The sequence below is a fragment of the Argopecten irradians genome, chromosome 14 (assembly GCF_041381155.1).
Source record: "Argopecten irradians isolate NY chromosome 14, Ai_NY, whole genome shotgun sequence".
Lineage (NCBI taxonomy): Eukaryota > Metazoa > Mollusca > Bivalvia > Pectinida > Pectinidae > Argopecten > Argopecten irradians.
The window spans coordinates 22,056,059-22,077,915 of NC_091147.1; the positions used below are offsets into that span (position 1 = coordinate 22,056,059).

Genomic DNA, 21,857 nt, shown 5'->3' on the forward strand with positions numbered 1-21,857 from the left:
TTGCACCCAACTATACTGAACTAAGGTTACTATCTCCCGACGACAAATCTCAAAGGAGAAAGATTTCTCTTTGTATAAAGCGATAACCATGTTGGATCAAACTAATTATAATAAGATCATGTCATCTAATTTGCTACAGATATGCTTCAAACAACTACTAACTAGACCCTGCGTGGTCTATCGAAGGGCACATAATGATGTTATTGCTTTAGTCCTATCGTTATTTGGTTCCTTATATGCGAATGTGGTTTTTTTCAACAATTCAAAAAGTTTTTCTTCTATTATTAAATTCTGATACACTATAGATCAATTTCATGGTATGTTCTTACGCTTTCATCAACAGTGATACTATAAGGATGGTGTTATGTTGTATTCCTTAAGAATATGTGTCTGGATTTAAAGATGCTCTAGATATACTAATCTACAGAATTTTCTTTCATAACAAAATACATAGACTAGGTCAAACTGTACTTCTAAATGCCCGGAGGCTAACGTCAGACGCTCAAGCCTCCAGACTATCGCTTCGTAAAAATGTCTTATTTTTGGAACCAAAGTAATAATAATGCTGAAAAATTAACAGTTACATAGCCTTCTTAAATTATGTACAGTTTTACAAAAATAGCATAGGTCGTTAATAAAATAATAAGGCACGGGGCGGTCTTGGCAAGGCATAATTTCTCCCTTACTGAAAAGCCCTGCGAATAAAAACCTTCCAGCTCCAAAAGCCATCATATTCTCAACACAATTCCATACTTGGTTTACTTTTTACTATTTTTTTCAAGCTTAGCTAATTTACTGTACAGTTTATTATAATACAAAACTACCAACAAGCATCAGAAGGGAATTCGGACCAGTGATCATACAAAATGAAATGACAATTAGAAGGTAACACCCATGCAAACTAATAACTAACCCAATGTGTTCAACCCCATCGGATGATGGTCAATAAAGGTACGCCACACCACCGGGCTGTGTATTCCAGCTGATATCCAACCTCTTTTATCCTTTTAGCCTGGTCGATCACTTCTTTGTTCAGCAAATTATGTAACGCATGCTGTGGTATAGGCCGGTGTGGATTCCAACAGAGTCGCCACATCAAAGAAACGTTAATTTGAATTCGATTAGCGTCATCAATAGAAACGGCGTGTTATCTCGACAACGCTTAGGATTTACTAGGCTTTAACATACTAGTGTAATTAAAGTTTTACCGACATTACAGGAATAATTGGCTTAAAAAGTAAAGCTCACTACATAATTAAAGACGAACTATTGTATCTACATATATCTCAATGACGTCATTGTCAATTCTTATCGCAAATAATCTCCTAGGGAGGTACAAACTAAACTCCGGAAAGTTTACCGGATAACGGAATAATAAATTCGGAAAAAATAGTTGTTCTTGTACCAAAGTATCTGCCATATTTCCAGAAACCCTGAAGCAATTCAGCAAGTAGCGCTTTATAATTCTACCAGCTGCCCCTATTGCATGACCGTAATTGGCGAGTAAATTTAGGATATTTTCTTTTTCCTAATTAACTTTGTTCTTCCTAACATCTCCCTTGACATCGCCTCACTTTTGGCTTTATGCTGAGCGCTTGCCTCTGTGAGGAAGGCTCAGTGGATTGTCCCCTGGCAGGACACACCAAAGTATAAGCGTTCACCATACAGGGAGTGGGACAACTGGTTCGCCCGCTCTCAATATAATTTGACCGGATTGGATGTGTTTCTTGGCGTCTTCTGTAGCATACCTCAAGGGCAAGAGTTCCACTATTCCAGAAGACACAACACAAATATACCGCAGTCTCCAAAACCAGGCACCGCACACTACATACACGCTGCACACCGCATACACGGGAGGCTGTCTTTACATGACCTCGGCAGGGATCATAACAGTTCACCTTACTTATCCAAACACCATTAAAAGGCAGGTAAATATATGTACGCTATGTATAACATACAGATATGATTAATTGAACTGTTGTGTCTCCAATGGTATCTATGACATGGATCTCAGGTTGGTTATTTAGTAACTAACGACGTTAGCATCATTGTCATCAGACTTACGATCACTGAAGTTTATAATTAAATACACAAAAAGCAATTTCGATTGTTTTTCTGGTTCCAGACAATGAGGCCTCGGACAAAATCAATGACCAAAAAAACGGGCAAAGGATAGCAGTTATCATTCTCTAAAGAACCAAGGGAAAGACAATTGTTCATAAAACGAGACAAGCTAAGATATTAATCTGTCTGACGCGCGTCTTCCCAACCAAAGACCTTCACCTTGGTTCCGGTTTTTATTATTTGAAAAAGTAACGACTTTGGGATGTTTACTGGCCATTACTAAGGAATCTCACAGTGATAAATGAGCCCGTGGGTTCCCATAGAAATGGTCAGTATATTGGTCACCAGGCATTGCAGTGTGTGTTTACCACTAGTGTCAACAGGCGGATGTCCATAAAATCAGCCATTATCGGTGTTTATTGCCGCTAGAACACATAACATTGAAATCCGAAGTTTCTAACTATCGGCAGGTTCTACTAAGGTCCTGGTAATAACACTAATGTCATACATAATTCATGGCTGTTCCGGTATCCATGCCGCCCCATATATATACCCGCTGGACGAATTGCCATTGTCTATTGTTTGAGGAAGCGTTTGGGAGTTGTTCATAAAATAAAAGAAAAGTTTAACAAACTTAAGTAACCTATTAATTAGAAACTCTGAGGTTTAATCCGTTGGCTCTCCTAGACGTCTACCTATGACAAAATTTATTTATTTATTTTTTTATTTTTTTTTTTGAGAAGGTTGTAAGGACAAAGGTCAGTCTCTGTGCAGAGTAAAAGTTTCTTACACTGATTGACATGAACGACAACTCTGTGTATATATTAATTGTTTAAGAGACACGTGTCTGCTTACTTATTTAGGTTGGGTTTTTTATTATCTCCCTTTGTGGGCTAACGCTAATTGTCTGGATATCCTAGAGCTGTAACAATCCCTTGATTATTACCTAATATAGACATACTTTCTCCCGACGATAGATGACGCTCGACTTTGAAGACGTACTTTTATGATATGAAATGACAATAAAAATAAGACAATAGATTACCCAGCGACAAGCTGAATCCCAGTAAATCTATATTTTATTGCTATCCTCAACATTAAGTATGATTGCGCGACATTTCTCCAGTGTAGACAGCATTCCAAATATATGTGAAATTTTCAAAATGCTAAGTGTCCATTCCAAAAAATGAAAATGTCTCATAAAAATTTAATTCCATTAACTCTCACATTAAACTCTAATTGTTGTAAGCTGCAGACATTGTAAGCATATACCAATACATTTCCCAATGAAAATTTCGCAAATTTGGAAATGATTAAGATATGAGAATAGCATCGTAAAAGTTATCGTTGTTTCGGCATGTTTGCACTAACTTTAACTTAGAAGGAGACATCAAGGTCATATATCAGCTGTTAACAGTCACAGCAAGCCATCTTTAGGTCATGGAATTATCACTTTAATTTCGTTGAATTAGTTTTCTCGATAATTAGTGGCATGCAAATCCATAAATGAAATTTTTGACAGCGCAATAAATTGCAACGTGAAAGAATTACGACTCAGATAATTCCACGATGAGATCATATAGGGCTTCACAAAAGGGGAAAACTTATTATTGATCCAAAACGCATACGATGTCGCATTATCTCATTTTTGCTATATCGTATAAAATATCCAATCTACATGGCACCACGTATAGATGTTTTCGTACTTGGTTCCAAGGACCGTCATTAGATGCTGTTAATATTACCTTAGACGTTTTTGATTTTTTTTAAGCTGAAGGATCATGGCAAATCGAATACTGCAATGATGTTTTGTTCAGATGTTCTTGCCTTGTACAACCACAACCTTTACACCGACAGCACTAGTCTCTACATAATGTAAGTACGAAAAATTGCCTTATACCCTTATAGTACCTGTAAAGCTGTAACGCCCATGCACTATCTTTACATTTTGTGAGAATTTAACAATTCTGTAAGGCACCAACATAGGCTCTTTCTAGAAGTGCCACTGATCGCTAAGTGGTTTGTTTTCGAAATACTCCTCCAAAATCTCGTGGGAATTAATTAGCGCTCTGTCACAAATGGAGTTCTTCAGAATACTCGCAGATCTTTCTTCTCATCCGGCGAAGGTCTGGATCCAAATCCCTAAAGCCAGATCCATGGCCGTGCCTTACATATTTTATTAGAAATGTTTTGACACTAAAAGCTAAACTCAATTTTTTGTCTATTCGGATCGGTGAGAATCTATTTGTATTTGTAACACAACATCATATGTGATATCCTCTCTAGTGGTTAATTCTAAAAACTGATGAAGTAAGAAATACCGCCTTAAAGTACATACATACGACGCAAAGTACAAAACCAGGAAAAAATGGAGTTAATTGGTTTATATGGTAAAAAGGAAGCAATGGGCATTAGGTTCATTGTATATTTCAAATACACACCGAAAAAAAAGTAAAAAAGATACTTTAAAAGCTTTAAATATATTATATAACATTTATTAATGAGGTACTGGTAGAAATCGGCATTCCTTTGGTTTTGTGCCAGAAAACAAACAATCGTCCTTCACAAGGAAAAAAGATCTTTAAGTTAAAGTGAATAGTCGGGCAAAGAAAACCAGTCTAAATGCGTTCATTGGCCTTCCAAAAGTTCTCACATATTAATACGACGGTCAAATTCTGCTTACATTTCCCAGTTCCGACCATTGAAATAAAGAAAAGTTGAAGCATTGAAAGCGAGGCTGCAAGGAAATATAACCACCGACATAGTCAGCCGGGAGGACGTTTTAGGATTCCTATACATAAAATTAATTTCTTCATACGCAGACAGATTTTGACGAGAGATTTTATTATTCTATTTCATAAGAAATTATACTGGATACATTCACACCATTTTTACCGACTTTAGCCATCCTTGCCCGACTGTTCACTTTAAGGATATACTCCTCTGAGAAGTCAAAATTTTCTTGTATTGTACTTTTTTTCTCGTTTAGATTTTTTGAAATAGGAGTTCATACCATTAAAGAAAATGGAAAAGAAAACCATATGTCCATGTGCTCGTTTTTGAGCTATTGTCACTCAAAGATACCTGCTTAACAAAATATTGGATTTTAATGGGAATTTTGTCGTTTTGACCGTATACACAAGATATTAAAGAACCTCAGAAGAATACATCCTTAAACAGTAAAAATGTCTCTTCTTTTACAAAGTTTCGGCATCTTGTCCATCCTCGGGTACATGTATACAAATACCAGCTATTTAAAAACCCATCTTGAACTTCTCAAAATGTTTGTAATTTTTTTAACATTTTGAAATGGTATTCTGTGCTCTTGTTGTGTTTTCATCACATTGTGACTAACTTATGAATTTCACTTAACAAACGAGGAGGCCAAGACACATCTCCTTCACCCCTGGTCGCGAGTTCGAATACTCTGTAGTGCAGTTGCTAGGGACTGACAGCAGATTGGTGGGGGTGTTTCCCGGATACTCCGACCTTTCTCCACATCCTAAACATGGCACGTGCGTGTAGTAAATGATTCTGACTGTTTATAGGACGTCAAATTAATCCAAGCCAGAATCTTACACTCTAAGTTACTCTAATTATTTTTTGCGTTTGTGCATTAAGGAAGCCCAATATATATATACATATATTTATGGTGTTTTTCCAGTAGTTTGTTTTGCCTCAACTAAATGTAAGAGTTCTGAGTGCATAATTCCTTAAAGATGCTCCACCACAGACAGCGCATAAATGGTACTCATCATTTTAACAATAATTGGTGTTTCATTGTGTGTATATATGTCTTATTAACACAAAAAAAAACTAAAATAATATATTTTGCTTTAGGTGCATGCTCAATCAGTGCTTCATTCCATAAAGGACACAGTGCTAGGGATTTTTTTCGGGATGCAATTAATAATTTTTTATATTTTTTATCTTTTATCAGTAAAATTAGAGGCTCAAACTTTTCATTGGTGGTAATGGTGTAAAGTAAGTAACTTTTTGCAACTGTAGAAAAATACTTAATCGTCTGTGGTGGAACATCTTTAAAGAACATTCGGTATAATGCAATAGTTACACTTTGAAATGTCGGTGAACAAAACAATGAATCGCTTAAGAGAAAGGAATGTCCTATTAAAACAGTAGCTATACACAGAACATTAACCCCCACCGAACAAAGACAAGTGACTAAATCATCAACTAACCAAGTGGCACTACAGAAATTGATACAATGTGATCCTGTGTTACGTTCTTCTCCAGGAAAGCCAAACCTACTTTGAGATGTTAGCAATGTATTCCGTTTCAAACGTAAAAATCCTGATAACAGCTAGACATTTTACGACCACCTTTCTTCAAAGGCAATATCTTTCTATCCGCTTTAATTAATTCCTCTGTGTTACGACTGTCCTTTGATTTCTGCCTCAAATGTTCGCCAACAGTCCAAAGTAATACTTATCGAGGGCGCAGAAGAGTTCCATTTCCGGCTCCATGTCAAGGCGACGTTTTTGAGGCAAATGAGCTCCATGTTTTAAGCTGTATCAAGATTGTCATTTCCTGCTTGTTTAATGGGTCAAAGATGCGGCAGAGCGCCCACGATACGATGAGAGTGGTAAGTTAATGAAACCAGCATTAAAACTCTTCCAGCATTTCTCTTTAAACTCCTCATCAACTCTGCCAAATAAATTCTCCTATACCAATCGCCTTGGTAACGGCATGACATAGCACTTTCCAGTACTAGACATTCCGGGCATTGCGATTCCTTTTTAATTAGCATAGTCACTAGGCTTTATTTGATAAAAGACCGTCAAACAACGATAACATAAAAATGTAACAGTTAAACATACGAAGCTCGAAACACGAGATCAACGCCGGTCATGTTTAATAAACTGTCGAGTTCTCTCAATATCTCGCAAATTTGTCTTCAACATGCAGTGAATTTATATATTCACAATGTTTTAACGGTAGGCAACCTTAAAACACAATGTGGGCTTACGTTAAGGTACGTCATTCTGATCTATTTCAGTTACAAAGGGAAGTAACTCTGATAATTAGCACTGACTGAGTGAAACGAAGGGAAGTAACTCTGATAACATAAACTGATTGAGTAGACAATATGCGCCTTTACCCGTAATGACGTCTTCCATTGGCCTATCAATGTATTGTCTATGTTTCAAAACTTTAATCTAATAATACTTTTATAACAACGCTTGTTATGATATCATTATTTTCAAAAATGAAGCCAAACATATGAAGTCGTCACAATGTTGAGAGAAATGTTTGCTAACGATATCCCTTCTTCCAATTATATGGTAATCCATTTCAGAGTTTACAAGAAATTGATAGGTTTTGTCGCAATTTTCTATTAACCATAATATGAATTTAAGGCAAAGCCTCAGAAGAGCGCAGCTACATGTAAAAGATTATAATAACATAACTTTATATTGTCTATATTTTTCTACGAGATTAACAATAAAATATTGCACTGACATGCACATACTATCAATAGTTAGAAAGAATTAAAAATAATCCAAATGAAATAGTTCAATATACTTCAATCTTGTTTTATCAGATGCAGAGAAAACTTGGCAACATGCCATGCTATCAAAAATACGCGCGAATCTGTGCCGTCATCTTTGGCGTCAGGTTTTGTGACGTCACTGCTGACGGTGCTGTGCGCTTGAAAACATACACAGTATATATTGGACCAGTACATTTATTGCGTTGTTCTTGTATATGTGTAAATTTAGACTACTTACAGTAATTTTAAAGCGTATACTGATAAAACATTTAGTCTAGTACATAAATTTCAAATCTCGTCGTGCTGATAACGAGAATTAAAAGATGGCTGCCTACATGGAGGCGCGAGACTTTTCCCGCGGGACACAATTTCAAAGTCCAAGGGGTACTGGAATGTATTGGAATCTATATGCACACACACGTGTTATGGTTAGTAGAGCTTCGCTCTACGCGGCCTTCGGCCGCGCAGAGAGCTGCGCTCTTAATATGAATTTAAGGCAAAGCCTCAGAAGAGCGCAGCTCCATGTCATGTAAATACAGGATTATATAACATCATAACTTTATATTGTTTACATTTTTCTACGAGATTAACAATAAAATATATTTCACTGACATGCACAGGATATCAATAGTTGGAAAGAATTCGATATAATACAAATGCAATAGTTCAATTTACTTTTCATCAGATGCGGAGAAAACTTGGAAATATGCCACACATGTTATCAAAAATACGCGGGAAACAGTGCCGTCATCTTTGGCGTCAGGTTTTGTGACGTCACTGCTGACGGTGCCGTGCGCTTGAGAACATACAGAGTACCCTATTATTATATTTGGCCAATACATTTGTTGCGTTGTTCTTGTATATATGTAAGTTAAAGTAATTTTAAAGCGTATCCCGATGACACGTTTCGTCTAGTACAGAAAATCTCAAATCTCGCCGTGCTGATAACGAGAATTAAAACATGGCTGCCTACATGGAGGCGCGAGACTTTTCCCGCGGGACACGATTTCAAAGTCCAAGGGGTACTGGAATGTATTGGAATCTATATGCTCACACACGTGTTATGGTTAGTAGAGCTTCGCTCTACGCGGCCTTCGGCCGCGCAGAGAGATGCGCTCTTATAAACATACGAGTCATTTTTGCCATAATATTGAAAATGCCATATATGTTTGTGTATGTACAAGCTGATAGTTCATCGGTATACAATACACCGATGTGGTAGTACATTTCGATTGTGTCTGTCAATAGATATACATTGTATAAGATGTATAACACTAGTCATTGCCTTGTTATTGGATCAACGGATATATTGGTGTAACATTGCACTTGCAAACACTGAATTCTCTTTTGGTTGATTTGGTGTTTATTATCCCACTTTGTATACAACCGAAACGAAACTTCGGCTTGCGTCCACAAGCTGACTCTGGATAATCAGGGATATCCTTTAAGTTCACATTAAATATTCAGACATCTAATTAATACGTAATAGCGGGCTTTGAAGTGTTTGGCGTAGAGTGTAGCTGAACCTGCGCACGTGCTGAAATACACCTAACGACCTGGCATTTATAAGCATAAGCCAGTGTGTTGCTTCACCGAATTCTTGTTTTTTTTAAATAAAATCCATTTATATGTCTATAAATGGAATTTCTATTTGTATATAAATATACAATATTTGTCCTCTGATAAGACCATGCCTAAGTGCGACTGACCTTAGCACCCCTGGAGAAGCACATCATGACAAATAGTACTTTAAAAAAGTTAAATATATACAAATGTACGTCTTGGGCAGCTTATCCCGTAGGGAGAGCAGCACGGTTATTTAGAGTGCCGACAAAACAACCTCTATATTAATCATGTTTAAGTCTTTTTTCAAAAGTAGTGAGAATTGAGGAAATTGATGGTGTTGTTGGAGTGACTGCGTACAACAAATGTCGTGCACCGAACTCTGGCACATCACAGTTTCTAAACGCATTCAGTGGACACAAAACATCCTAAAGGGCCGACTTGTCTTGAATGAAGAATTATTTGGACGATACCTTGCAACTCAGCAAAATATCGAACTCAAGGTATATTTGTCTATCCTCAACACGTATTCACATGAAACACGTTCTTAGGAATAGATATCATTTGCAGCCTAGCGACGAACAAGTACGATAATTTTGATGGGTTCAAAATGACTCCATGTCAACTCGCCCCAATTTCACCGTTTTAACGCGCAATCTTATGTAATCAGTTTATTTGGCCTAATGGAGCGAGCGAACTTCATGGTAGCTGTAATGGAAAGATCGTTTGTCAATTCTTTTTCAGGAATAATCTACTTTGGCTGGTTATATCAAAGTGCATTTTTCAACTGCATATCTATGATTAACAAATTAGTGAACTGTACGAAATTGTAAATGAATTGGGTAGAATACATATTTGGAGTAGACAGTGCATGGCCAAATAACGTTACATCTGTAACAACGTATTTAACAGGTCCAAATAACGTTACATCTGTAACAACGTATTTAACAGGTATTTTCAAATTCTTGGGACGATTGTTTGACGAAGTATTTATGGCCTGAAACGTACAAAGACAATGAGATAAGATGTTCCAAAATATTTACCGCTATCTGATTTTAATTGATAAAATCAATTTCAATCTCTAGACACCATGTTCGGGAAAAAATATCGGATATATATTTGGATGAATGAAAGATTTATACTTTCAAAACCTCAACATAAACATGCATACTACGAACGGGTTCGAATCCCATGTGGGGCAGTTGCCAGGTACTGACCGCTGGTCGGTGGTTTTTCTCCGGGTACTCCGGCTTTCCTCCACCAACAAACCTGGCACGTCCTTACATGACCCTGGCTGTTAATAGGACGTAAAAATAAACAAATATACAAACGCATACTTCCTTGTTATGTCGTTTTGAAACTCAATTTGAAGACACAGATTTATTACTCAAATGGTAATGTCATTGTAACGTTTCTGATACCAGCATCTACAACAAATGACAAAATATTTGATACCGCTATCTAATATATCCTAGATGAAAATGTTTCCTATAATTACGTATCATCGTTTACTCGGTCCAGTTTCGGGAGGAACAGAGCCAGCGTCATCTCAATGATGTATTATGTGATGGAGGACAGTATCGGGTTCTCGGATGTAACATAAATTACATGATGGGGTGATCATGTCGTAATCTTTTGTCGCAGCAGGATTTATACTTCCTCTGGCCGAGACACAGTCAGGCTGCAGTGATATTACCACTTAGTCCTGTTATAAACGACAGCCACAATCCGGTCTGCACAGGCATACGTTAACCCTTACCCATCAGTATCAGAGCAGACTTCATAGAAAAGTTCAGACACGAGACAGGATCAACTGAACGCTCTATCGATTTACTGCTGCTAATGATATGTCCATCCAAAAAGCTGAAACCCCCAAAACTCTCTCGAGGAAACTGGGACATGTTTACAAATAAATTTTAAGTCCGCTTTCTCACTAGAGCCACTCAAGCAGGTATTGCGTACTATTAAGCATTTTAAGGATTCCGATGGTTTCCAAAAACGGAAGCTATTTACGTTGCCAAGTAACCTTAGTTGGATTTCTCTGTACGTCAGTCTTATACATGTAATTTGCATTTTGCTTTGTTGGTAGTTCATCTATATATCTTGATTCTCATTAAACATTTGGAATAATGGTTATTTAGTCTTATCGAAGCTTTTATAGCTTAAATATTGGAAAGAAAGTATTTTAAAAAGTCGTTATATCACATGCTCTGAATCACACGCGAAATTGTTAGAAATTGCGAAAGTGCATTTTTATGTGCATACATAGTACTTTGTGCATCTACCTAAATAGTCTATTAACATATAAACAGAAACGTTCAGTGTGCTGGTATAAAGAAGTTTTTATACCATCAATGACAATTACCATTATCATGAAATTAACCAAAATATATGCAACAGTATCATAGATATCATAACGTTGTAAGCAGGGCAATAAAGATCTTAACATGTGTAATAAGCATGCGTGCTGTACAAACGAATCGTAAACAGTAACATGTAAAGGTAAAGCTAACCAACCATCCTTAAGGACAACAAGACCAGAGACATAACAAGATCTGGATGTCTGAAAAGTAGGCAACACCTTACAAATATGAGCAGTATAGTGTATACACGCATTCCGTAACGTATAATCGTAGACAAAGCAGCTAAAAAGCATTTACTTTTTGGCATCAAAGAACTTAAATTGCTATAAAAATGTGCATATTATATGAACGCGTGTCTAGTAAGTATAGAAAATGTTTTAATAGCACAATTGAAACGTATGCAGTAGAAACGTTTACTGTACAAACAGAGAAGTTTAACAGAATCATATAGCAGTAGGATCGTGTAAATAATCAGAGAAACGTACAGCATATAATCCTAAGGAAGCATCCATTACCATGACAACCATAAATAGCATAGGGAGTGTAGAAATGTTTAAGTTTTTACATCGCAATATTATTATAACATCGTACATTTATACATCATCATAAAACATAATCATAGTGTATATTGGGCATCATGGATCACAGAAACGTTTATAGTATCATAGAATCGTCTAAACCATCATCTAAACGCTTACAGTATCATAGAAACGTCTAAACCATCATCTAAACGCTTACAGTATCATAGAAACGTCTAAACCATCATCTAAACGCTTACAGTATCATAGAAACGTCTAAACCATCATCTAAACGCTTACAGTATCATAGAAACGTCTAAACCATCATCTAAACGCTTACAGTATCATAGAAACGTCTAAACCATCATCTAAACGCTTACAGTATCATAGAGTATCATAGAAACGTCTAAACCATCATCTAAACGCTTACAGTATCATAGAAACGTCTAAACCATCATCTAAACGCTTACAGTATCATAGAAACGTCTAAACCATCATCTAAACGCTTACAGTATCATAGAAATGTCTAAACCATCATCTAAACGTTTACAGTATCATAGAAACGTCTAATCTATCATCTAAACGCTTATAGTATCACAGAAACGTATGAACCATCATCTAAACGCTTACAGTATCATAGAAACGTCTAAACCATCATCTAAACGCTTACAGTATCATAGAAACGTCTAAACCATCATCTAAACGCTTACAGTATCATAGAAACGTATAAACCATCATCTAACGCTTACAGTATCATAGAAACATTAAACCATCATAGAAACTCTTACAATACCATAGAAACGACTAAACCATCATATATATAGAAACCCTTACAGTATCATAGAAACATTACACCATCATATAAACTCTTACAATACCATAGAAAGGACTAAACCATCATCAAAACGCTTACAATATCATAGAAACTCTTACAATATCACAGAAACGTCTAAACCATCATCAAAACGTTTACAGTATCATAGAAACGTCTAAACTATCACAGCAACGCTCAAATTATCATAGAAACATTCCATCCATCATCAAAACGCTTACAATATCAGGAATGTTCTACAGTCTCATAGACACGTCTTAACCATCAAAACGGTTAAAATGTCATAGAAAAATAATTAAATATATATTTGGTATCGCAGATACACAGAAACTGATAAATCGTCATAGAAATATTTATACTCGAGTGGTATAACCGAAACATAGAGAGTACGTATACGTAGACATGTATTGTATAATGAAGTATCTACGTTACCATTGTTTATCGAAACATGACAATACATTTAACTACAATACAAACATTGATAGCATCCCTGTCACAGACACACTGGGGCCTGAGGAACTCATACAGCGCCATATAAAACTACATAAACATCGTCGAAACACGTACACAGCCAAGTTGAAATTTACAGTGTTTCACATTCACCATCCGAGAATGTGCTTGACATATAAAATTGGACTTGTAAACCTACAATTTAATATAAAAACTGACAGATGCGTATTCGCGTATCCATGGCAAGCCCTCAAATATTCGGTAAACGTGGTAATTTTCTCGAACTAAACGCCCTCTCACTAAATTGGGTCCGTTTCACCTGTTGGGTAGCCGATTTAATTACAGGTACACGTTAATGCTATCCTCCCACATATACTGGAGCTTGTCGACCCCGAAACCATTCAACCATGGAACTTGGGTATGAACATCAGTATTGACAGCTTACCACGTGGTTTTTATTTCGGTAAGGAGTGTTTACAAACCGAAGTATACAATGCGATACAACGCAAAATTATCGTTTTTCTATATCTTTAATGTATGAATTCCTTTCTTATTGTTACACGGAGAAAACAATTGATTTGCCTATCCCCTGACTTAGTGATACAGGTAGGTATTGTTATAGGTATAAACGAAGGTACATGGGGTCTTAACGGCAGGTCAGGAGCCTGGGGTGTCCGTCTTTATAACAGGTACTGAACACAATGGAATAGCGATAATTGGATCACAAGACGAAAACAGGTTGTTACAAACTACATCCATGGGTATCCAGCCATGGCCGAATATAGACAGCGAACACAACCATCGTGGGAAAGGGGCTAAAATGCAATACATATCTCTTTAACAGAGTTAATAAAAATTCTTACCTGAATTCTGGCGCCGTGATTTTGATACAGGTGAAAATAGGACTGTCTTGTTTAGCACGTATTAAAGAGGCCACTGTATCCGCGCGCTGTGTTAATCTGTCAAACACTCAATATTGCAATAAATCCCAAATGTTTTATCGAAGATAAGACACAGCCCTCCAACCCTTTAACTACACACAGAACACCAGGCATCAAATGGAAAGATTAGAATCCATCAAACGCTGAACTCTATCAAATTGTTTGTATTATGTTATTAACAGACCCGTCATAAGCTACAGCAGCGAATTAATGGCCTTGTCCGTAAATGTTGGTCCCTATATAGTTCCACGTGACACTGGCTGTATTTAATACATAGATAGAATGGTAACGTTAGGAGGGTGTAGCGTGTTCAGGAATTAATAGTTCCCAATGTTCTAACGATCAGTCACAGTAGAGAATTGTGCCAGGGCAGTGACAGCTCTGTGCGTAAAGATCTGTTAACACTAGCAGAGACAGTAGTAGATAGACTCTACCCCCGGAAGGCTTTTTTAATTCTCACCTACACGATGGTTGACTGGCGGACATCGTGATGAACTGATTGGAGATTGGAACCACAAAACACAAACTTGTCCGACCAGAATTGCTGGTCCGATCGACCCTTCTCGGCGTCAGGGAAACTCGCTTTGCACTAGACCTAATTCACTGCTTATCACTTAGTCTGAGTGTTGCCAATTCTACAGCCGATAGGCCTCAACCTGGCCGTATTCGAAGAATACTTCTTTAAACACCTTGATTAGTAAAAATGCGGCTCGCGTTTTTGCGCCGCGCGACAGTCTTAATAAGCTTATCGCTGAGTAGGTTTTAATGAGTCCTGGGGCTGCTTTGTTTAATGAAGACAGTTTAACAGGGCCATCGCGGGTCGGCAGTCAAACACGTGTGCATTAGCCTGTACCAGTTCTGGATCTATACATCCAAGTATAAGCCTAGGAAGTCCAGTGAATGCTAAATGTATCCGATATGATACGCTGTGATACTGCGTTAGAGATGAAGACGGCCTTGGGATGCTGTATCGGACCGCGCGCCCCTCACAGCACTCAGGAAACAGCAGACGTTATCATAGGCGAACGTAGACAGTGTATCGTCGGTGACACTCCAGGGCTGCTTGCAGTTAGATTCTAATTGAAATGATTCCGTTTGATGGGTTTTCATCTAAAATCACAACAAATATCCCTCCGTGATCTGTAGCTATACGCACTACACATTAAAACTCTGGGATGTGTGCTCCAATGAAGGTCGAGTTGACAATAGAGCTAACTATATTAGTCTTCTATGTATGTTGACTATTCAGGGATCATCACAGGGGGCGTGACACCAGTTGACCGGGTGTGAACTGGCTCTACATATGTCCACCATCCGAACAGAGCAGACGACAATAACGGCAGCCAATCAACCAATCAACCCGGAGCTTTAAAAATCTCGAGAATCAGTCATGCGAAACTGACAAACTATTGCCCGCAACACTTTTATTTTCTCAGTTAAATGTAAACTTTCTGTAAACATGACTAGTGTATCCATGTTAAAGGCCACACAACTGTCAGCCGTGTATTAGGGCGCTCCATCACGACGGACGAATGGCCATTGACAAACGATATTCAAAGATCAAACACCTTCCATTACTATAAATGTCCCTAGTCATTTATTAAGACGTTTCAGGAAATAATGCCTTAGTTGTTGATGATTAAATGTCCGAATGATAAATGTAGCTGTTAGTGAAATATATCCATTGGAAAAAACCCAATTGTAGCTGTATCTAAATGCTTTTATTTACTAATTGCATGAAAATCTACTGTGTACTACCAGAACTGGTTTGAAAATGGTATTAGATTTCTATAGGGTATGGTTGACAAAGATAACTAATGTTTGTACATGTATGAAGATTTTTTTCTGAGTTTATGATTTTCAACCTCCATACACGCTATACTATGGTCTGAGAACCTCTATGATGATTTTGTTTACTTTCTATTTCCAAGTTTTTCCTACAACAATGTTTCCAGGCTTTTATAACAATTGCATTTGAACTAATATATACCAACAAAAAGGTTGTAGAGCCATGTATAATATTTTCTATTTAAAAAATTAATGTACATCAACTTTTCACAACGTGAAATTCTATTTCGCAAGCGCGGTAAACAATACCAAGCACAAAACACTGTAATGTTGATCGGTAAGTACTATATATATATATATATACATCATGTAAAAGGCAATATGTTATATATTAAAAGTGTTAAGAAAGATATTAAGAATTGTTTTGATTCTGATATGTTTTCATTCCTGTGCAATGGCAAACTAAATGTGTTCAATCTTAAGTTGGGGTTGATTATCAAATCTGGCTAAAGATTAATAATATGTAATTATAAATACTATTTGCATAGAGAAATTTTATACAAATGCATTGTAGATACACTACTACTGGTCACTGAAACCAAGGCATTTGGAATAAACTGAATACTATCAGTGAGAAAATGAGTATGAAAGCGATGTTTCTTTTGTATTTGTCTTTGTATAATGTGAAAAAAGCTGATAAAAAGGTGTTTTTATTGAAAAAAAACCTTATTGCATGAAATGGTAAGATTCTGAGAAAACCACATATTTTTGTTGATGACGGATTGAAATAACCCATTGGTAAAAGTTAGCATTCAATCATGCGTCGATTTCCTGATTAATAGGACCCTTGCACATATTTACAGTGATCAGAAGTATCGGTTATTAACAAAGAAAAATCCAAATTAGCGTTAGGATTCGTCACAAATAATTTTGGAAACAAAAAGTGTGATTTTGTCTAGTTATTCTGTCACAATGACACGGACTTTATTTAACCGAAATCTGCTTGAATAGTGATTTTTTAGCATTGAGTTTTGTAGTTTTCCTTTCATTTCAATTATATTTTTGATATCTATAATAAACAAGTAAGACCCAACAACAAACAGGTACTCTTGCTCGTGAGTCCTATGATTCCTGCACTAAGTTCTTTCAGTGATGGTTTTGATATTAGAGAATGTTTAAAATATTTAGTTGATCATGTGTTTGATGGAAATAGTACACCACATAATTGTAATATCATTAATCATGACTAAGTGTAGATGTTCCCATTGCCTTATACATGTACATGCGGTATTTGTTAGGATTTGTTGAGTAGAATTATTTGCCTCGATAGTACTACAAGGAATGTTGACCTCTCAGCTGGGTCATAATATTTTTATATTACAGGGCATAACACTCACATTTCTATGACACTCATCCTTTTATTTACTTACATCAGAGTAGAACTATTTCAAGAGACAACGCAGAACGCTATCTTTATTTCCACGTTATATCCATATAAAATCATGATAGCCACAACATGTAACATGTATCCGGTGTCGCCTCTTTGTGTTTCTCATAATACAAATGATATCCAAATGATAAACATTAAAAAGAAGGAAAAGAACTTTTTAACGCGTTCTATGATCATTCAATAGGTGGGTGTTATATCATTACCATGGTCAAGAATATTTCATAAAGATGTGTGATGTATGTACTTGTCTTTTATTGAAAGTTGAACATACCTTTCGTTGTATAGTACCTTTACACGTAGAACTGGCTACAATGAGCGATTTGTTTCCTTTCCGCGTACATCACAGACAAAATCAAATTTCATTTTTATCAAATAGAATGTCTTAAATATCAAAGGATTAGCAGAAGTCATTTGTCGATCACAGTATAGTCAAATGTAATTACAAAATGGTTGTTAATTAACGAGTGAGATTTAATAATATTTATATAAAATGTCAAAGCATATTATATAAAAGTATAATGCATGCATGTAATCTCTGACTATGTTAATTTATTTCGATAATGCTGAAATCTTAAATGTAACAAAACGTTAACAATCACATATTAACGATATATATGTGTATCCTTACGTTACTGTACATGGCATGGATTGGGCTAAAATGAGTTTTCTTTGGTCTCCCGTTACCCGACAACTAGACATCACTGTGTGTCAACCCTGCGGGGATAATGTCGGAATTCCTATAGATTTATCGATAGTACATACCAACCGTTGAAGTTTGATGTCTTGATCACATGTCAATGCTAGTTAACAGTTCAGCTGTCACTTTATCAAATATTTGTTTATAAATAGTCCCAATCTGTCTAGATGTCGACAGTACACAGTCAACAAAACGTCATATAAATTAAATAAGATAGAGTGCAAAAAAGGAATCCGTCTGCCAACCGTACATCAGTGCGTCTTTTTTTGTTTATGAAAATGTTTTGAATATTTATTAAAAATAAAACATATCTATTGTAGATGCTGATGTCTCTAGCGCACAATGCAATCAAGTAATTAACCAATGTTCTGATGATTTGTATTGTAAATTAATTAAGATGTTAATTGAAACTTTCTATATACAATATCAAAGCTATTGACGTCAAAGAGTGGCCGTTTATATTGTATAATTTATATGCAGATATAAAACATAGTGATTACCATCACATAAATCTATGACATAAGAATATATTTCGTAGACATTCGTAAACCTTTGTGTACTATAGGTAATATGAGCGTTTGCCAAATTGATGAACTATTATAAAAATCAAATCACCGAAATTGCTTTTTCTTGGTGACTACATACAGTACATAAATGTACTACATGTACCATTTGTTAATAGAGATGCAAACAGTGTTGATTGACAAGCCATACCCTAGTGGGCCGATTTTCATCTGGGTTTTTTATATTTTTGTAATTGAAATTATCTTCCTTATCTTATTTTAATGTCTTTTTGTGATACCCTAACCCTCCATATACCAAATTGGGTTACCTCTCACAGTATACATAACCAGAAATGCATGCAGAAATAACAGGAATGCTACAGCATTTTCTGCAAAAACATGAAACGCATTTAATCAATTGTTGTCGCCGTGTGTGATAAGAATGGTCTACTCCGTAGTATGTGTCTACTATTGCTGCAAACCATTTGCACAATTATCGTCACCATTAATTAAAAAAAGAGTATTACTGAATATAAATGATCACTGAAATTGCATTCCTGAAAACAAACATTCTAATAGAGGTTCCTAAAGACATTTAATTACATGTACATTAGATCCTCTTGTAGCAGCAGAATTATGTCTTGAATAGAATTTAGGAGATCAATTAAGTTTCTTTCTTAAAGTACACCCAGTAGATATTTACACCTTTTAAATTTCTTTAAGCGCACAAAAATAGCTCCAGGTCTTTATATACGATGCAATTACTATTGAAAATGCCACATGCATTTTATCTAAATAGAAACATTCTCTTTCCCACAATCTCAATTGTCTGGTGTTCCTTATCACGATTTTAGTTATATTACATTTCAAATAGCAATTATGATATTTTAGTCCATAGAATAGTTTTAATTGAAAATATACATCAGGCCTCGTTGAACGTTAAGTTGTGTTTTGGCGAGGAGTTGTCTTGGTGATGTAATCGAGCCATTTTTTCCACGTCAAGTACTTGGTAATCAGCCCATGTGGGTTTGAAAAAATGCAACCCAGTGGTGAAGAACTAGTTGTGATATTTACTCACCCACCAGATCCCCTTAAAGGTAGCAAGTAAAAAATCTTCTAGTAGTGGATTGGAATGGTGATATTGCAGATGGAACACAAATTGAGTTGAGCTTTCGCCCCTGTGAGGAAGGCTCTGGGTTCTGTCCCCTGGCCGAGACTCACCAAAGTCTACAAAAGTGGTAGTTTCTGCTCCTGCTTTACGCTCAGCAGACTGGTTCGCCGTTGTCAGCATAATGTGACCGGGTGGGGTATGTTTCTTGGTGTCTTCGTCGGCATGCTTCAGTGATATAGCACTATAAAAAGGACAACAGTTCCACTATACAAGAAGACACAACATGAATATACCGCAGGCTCCCAAAACACGCACCTCACACAGCATACACGCTACACAACGCATACATGGGAGGCCGTCCTTACATGACCATAGCTGTTAATAGGACGTTAATTAATCAAACAAACAAACAAAAGAATACAAATGTCACCCTCTAAACGTTCAGGTTTTTTTCTGATAAAGCACTATGGGCGAATGGACGACGCAAGCTTTACTGACATACACTGGGATATCTTCTTTCCAAGCGGACAGCAATACATTATCAAAAATGCAGAACATTGAATATATTTGGAATTCCGATAAGGCTAGGAACGATTCTTGACTAGGGTTAATTTACGTATTATGCAAGTCAATAGTAATTTATAAAGATTTGATAAGATTTTCATTCATTTGTTAATGATTTTCGACCGCCAGGAAAAGAAATAAATAGCCTTGCACATTAAAACACTACGTTTGTAGTGGCAAGCATTGAGGTACAGTATGATTACAATTACAAACAGTTTAAACTATTCGTGAAACTAAATGCTTTGGAGATGTTCTTTGCGTTATTAGCTTTAGTATGGATGATTTATTGTACACCATGCGACGAAGCAACTTCTAAAAAGATAGGATTTCAATCTTAAAATACGGTTTTTATATGGTTTCTCTAGTGTTTTAATGAGTCTCCTTTTTAGGCTTTCGAATATTATTATTCATTTGTAAATGATTTCCGACTGTCAAGAAGAAAAGATACGCCGTGCCACAATGCTGTAGGCCCAAAACATGTATGGTGTGGTGTGAACATTACGAAATGAATCTTATCTTTGGAAATTTTAAATGCCACGATATTTTAACATTTAGTTACAATGAATGGATATCTCTCCCACGAGTCCTATTAATTTTTGTCATAGGAAATTCTAGCTTTCGGGGATATTTAGACATATTTCTGGAAAACATAAAAGTTCTATTCCATCTGCATATTATAAGTGACAATGTTTCCGTACAGAAATGACCATATTTTGTTTTTTGTAAATCCTATTAAAATCTATACGAGCTATCGTTAAGTACACTTTCCCGCCAAATCGGACTATCGGTGTATGTCTAATTCTCGGCATTAGTCCACACGAGATTCAGCGATAGATCGGCAGAGGTGACAAATTTCTGAGACGGCACAAAAATCCAGTTAATTACTAAGATAAGAATTCGCCGGATTGTGTAGATAATATACTCGTCTCTGTTTTTTATCAGGAATTATCGAACGGAAAACATTAGGAAACATGGATAATGTACGAGAATTCCCGAAGGCAAAACAGTCACTTCCATTGGGTGTGCTGGAAGGTGCGTTCGCAAGGCACACACAACGATATTGACCCAACCTTCCCAACGCGTACCGTTGTAGTATATATTATTTAAGCAACTATATTGGTAAATTATACAAAAATAGACAAAAATCGAATCCCGAATAGCGAAGTTTAAGTGTTAAGTGTATTTTCCTTATATCTTATTATTATCGAGTTGACGATAATGCGGTCTTTGCATGGGATTGTTTTCGTGAGGAAGACATTGAAGACGGAAGGAGTAGCAATTACTGTTACAAAATTTTACATAAGGCTGTAATTTGAGCATATGTCAAATTACATATAAGACTAATTTGACTCCTAACAAAAGTCTGTAAATAGTCAGGCTCCGAACATGCTCTATTGCTTGGGGATTAACGCCTTTTCTAATATTCATTTACACTAGACTTGATACTTCATTGCATTGTGTAAGAACTTTTGTATGTACCCTTGTACGATTACGGTGGATA

General features: G+C 36.3%; 1 protein-coding gene across 1 annotated transcript in view; it reads right to left on the minus strand.

The window, feature by feature from the left end:
• The window catches only part of LOC138307511 (protocadherin-15-like), a 76,338-nt gene extending 61,383 nt beyond the window's left edge, over positions 1-14,955 (minus strand). Inside the window, exon 1 of the mRNA XM_069248299.1 lies at positions 14,166-14,955. The gene's annotated coding sequence lies outside the window, so the exon portion shown is untranslated. The remainder of the gene's footprint in view (positions 1-14,165) is intronic.
• Positions 14,956-21,857: the final 6,902 nt, after the last annotated feature.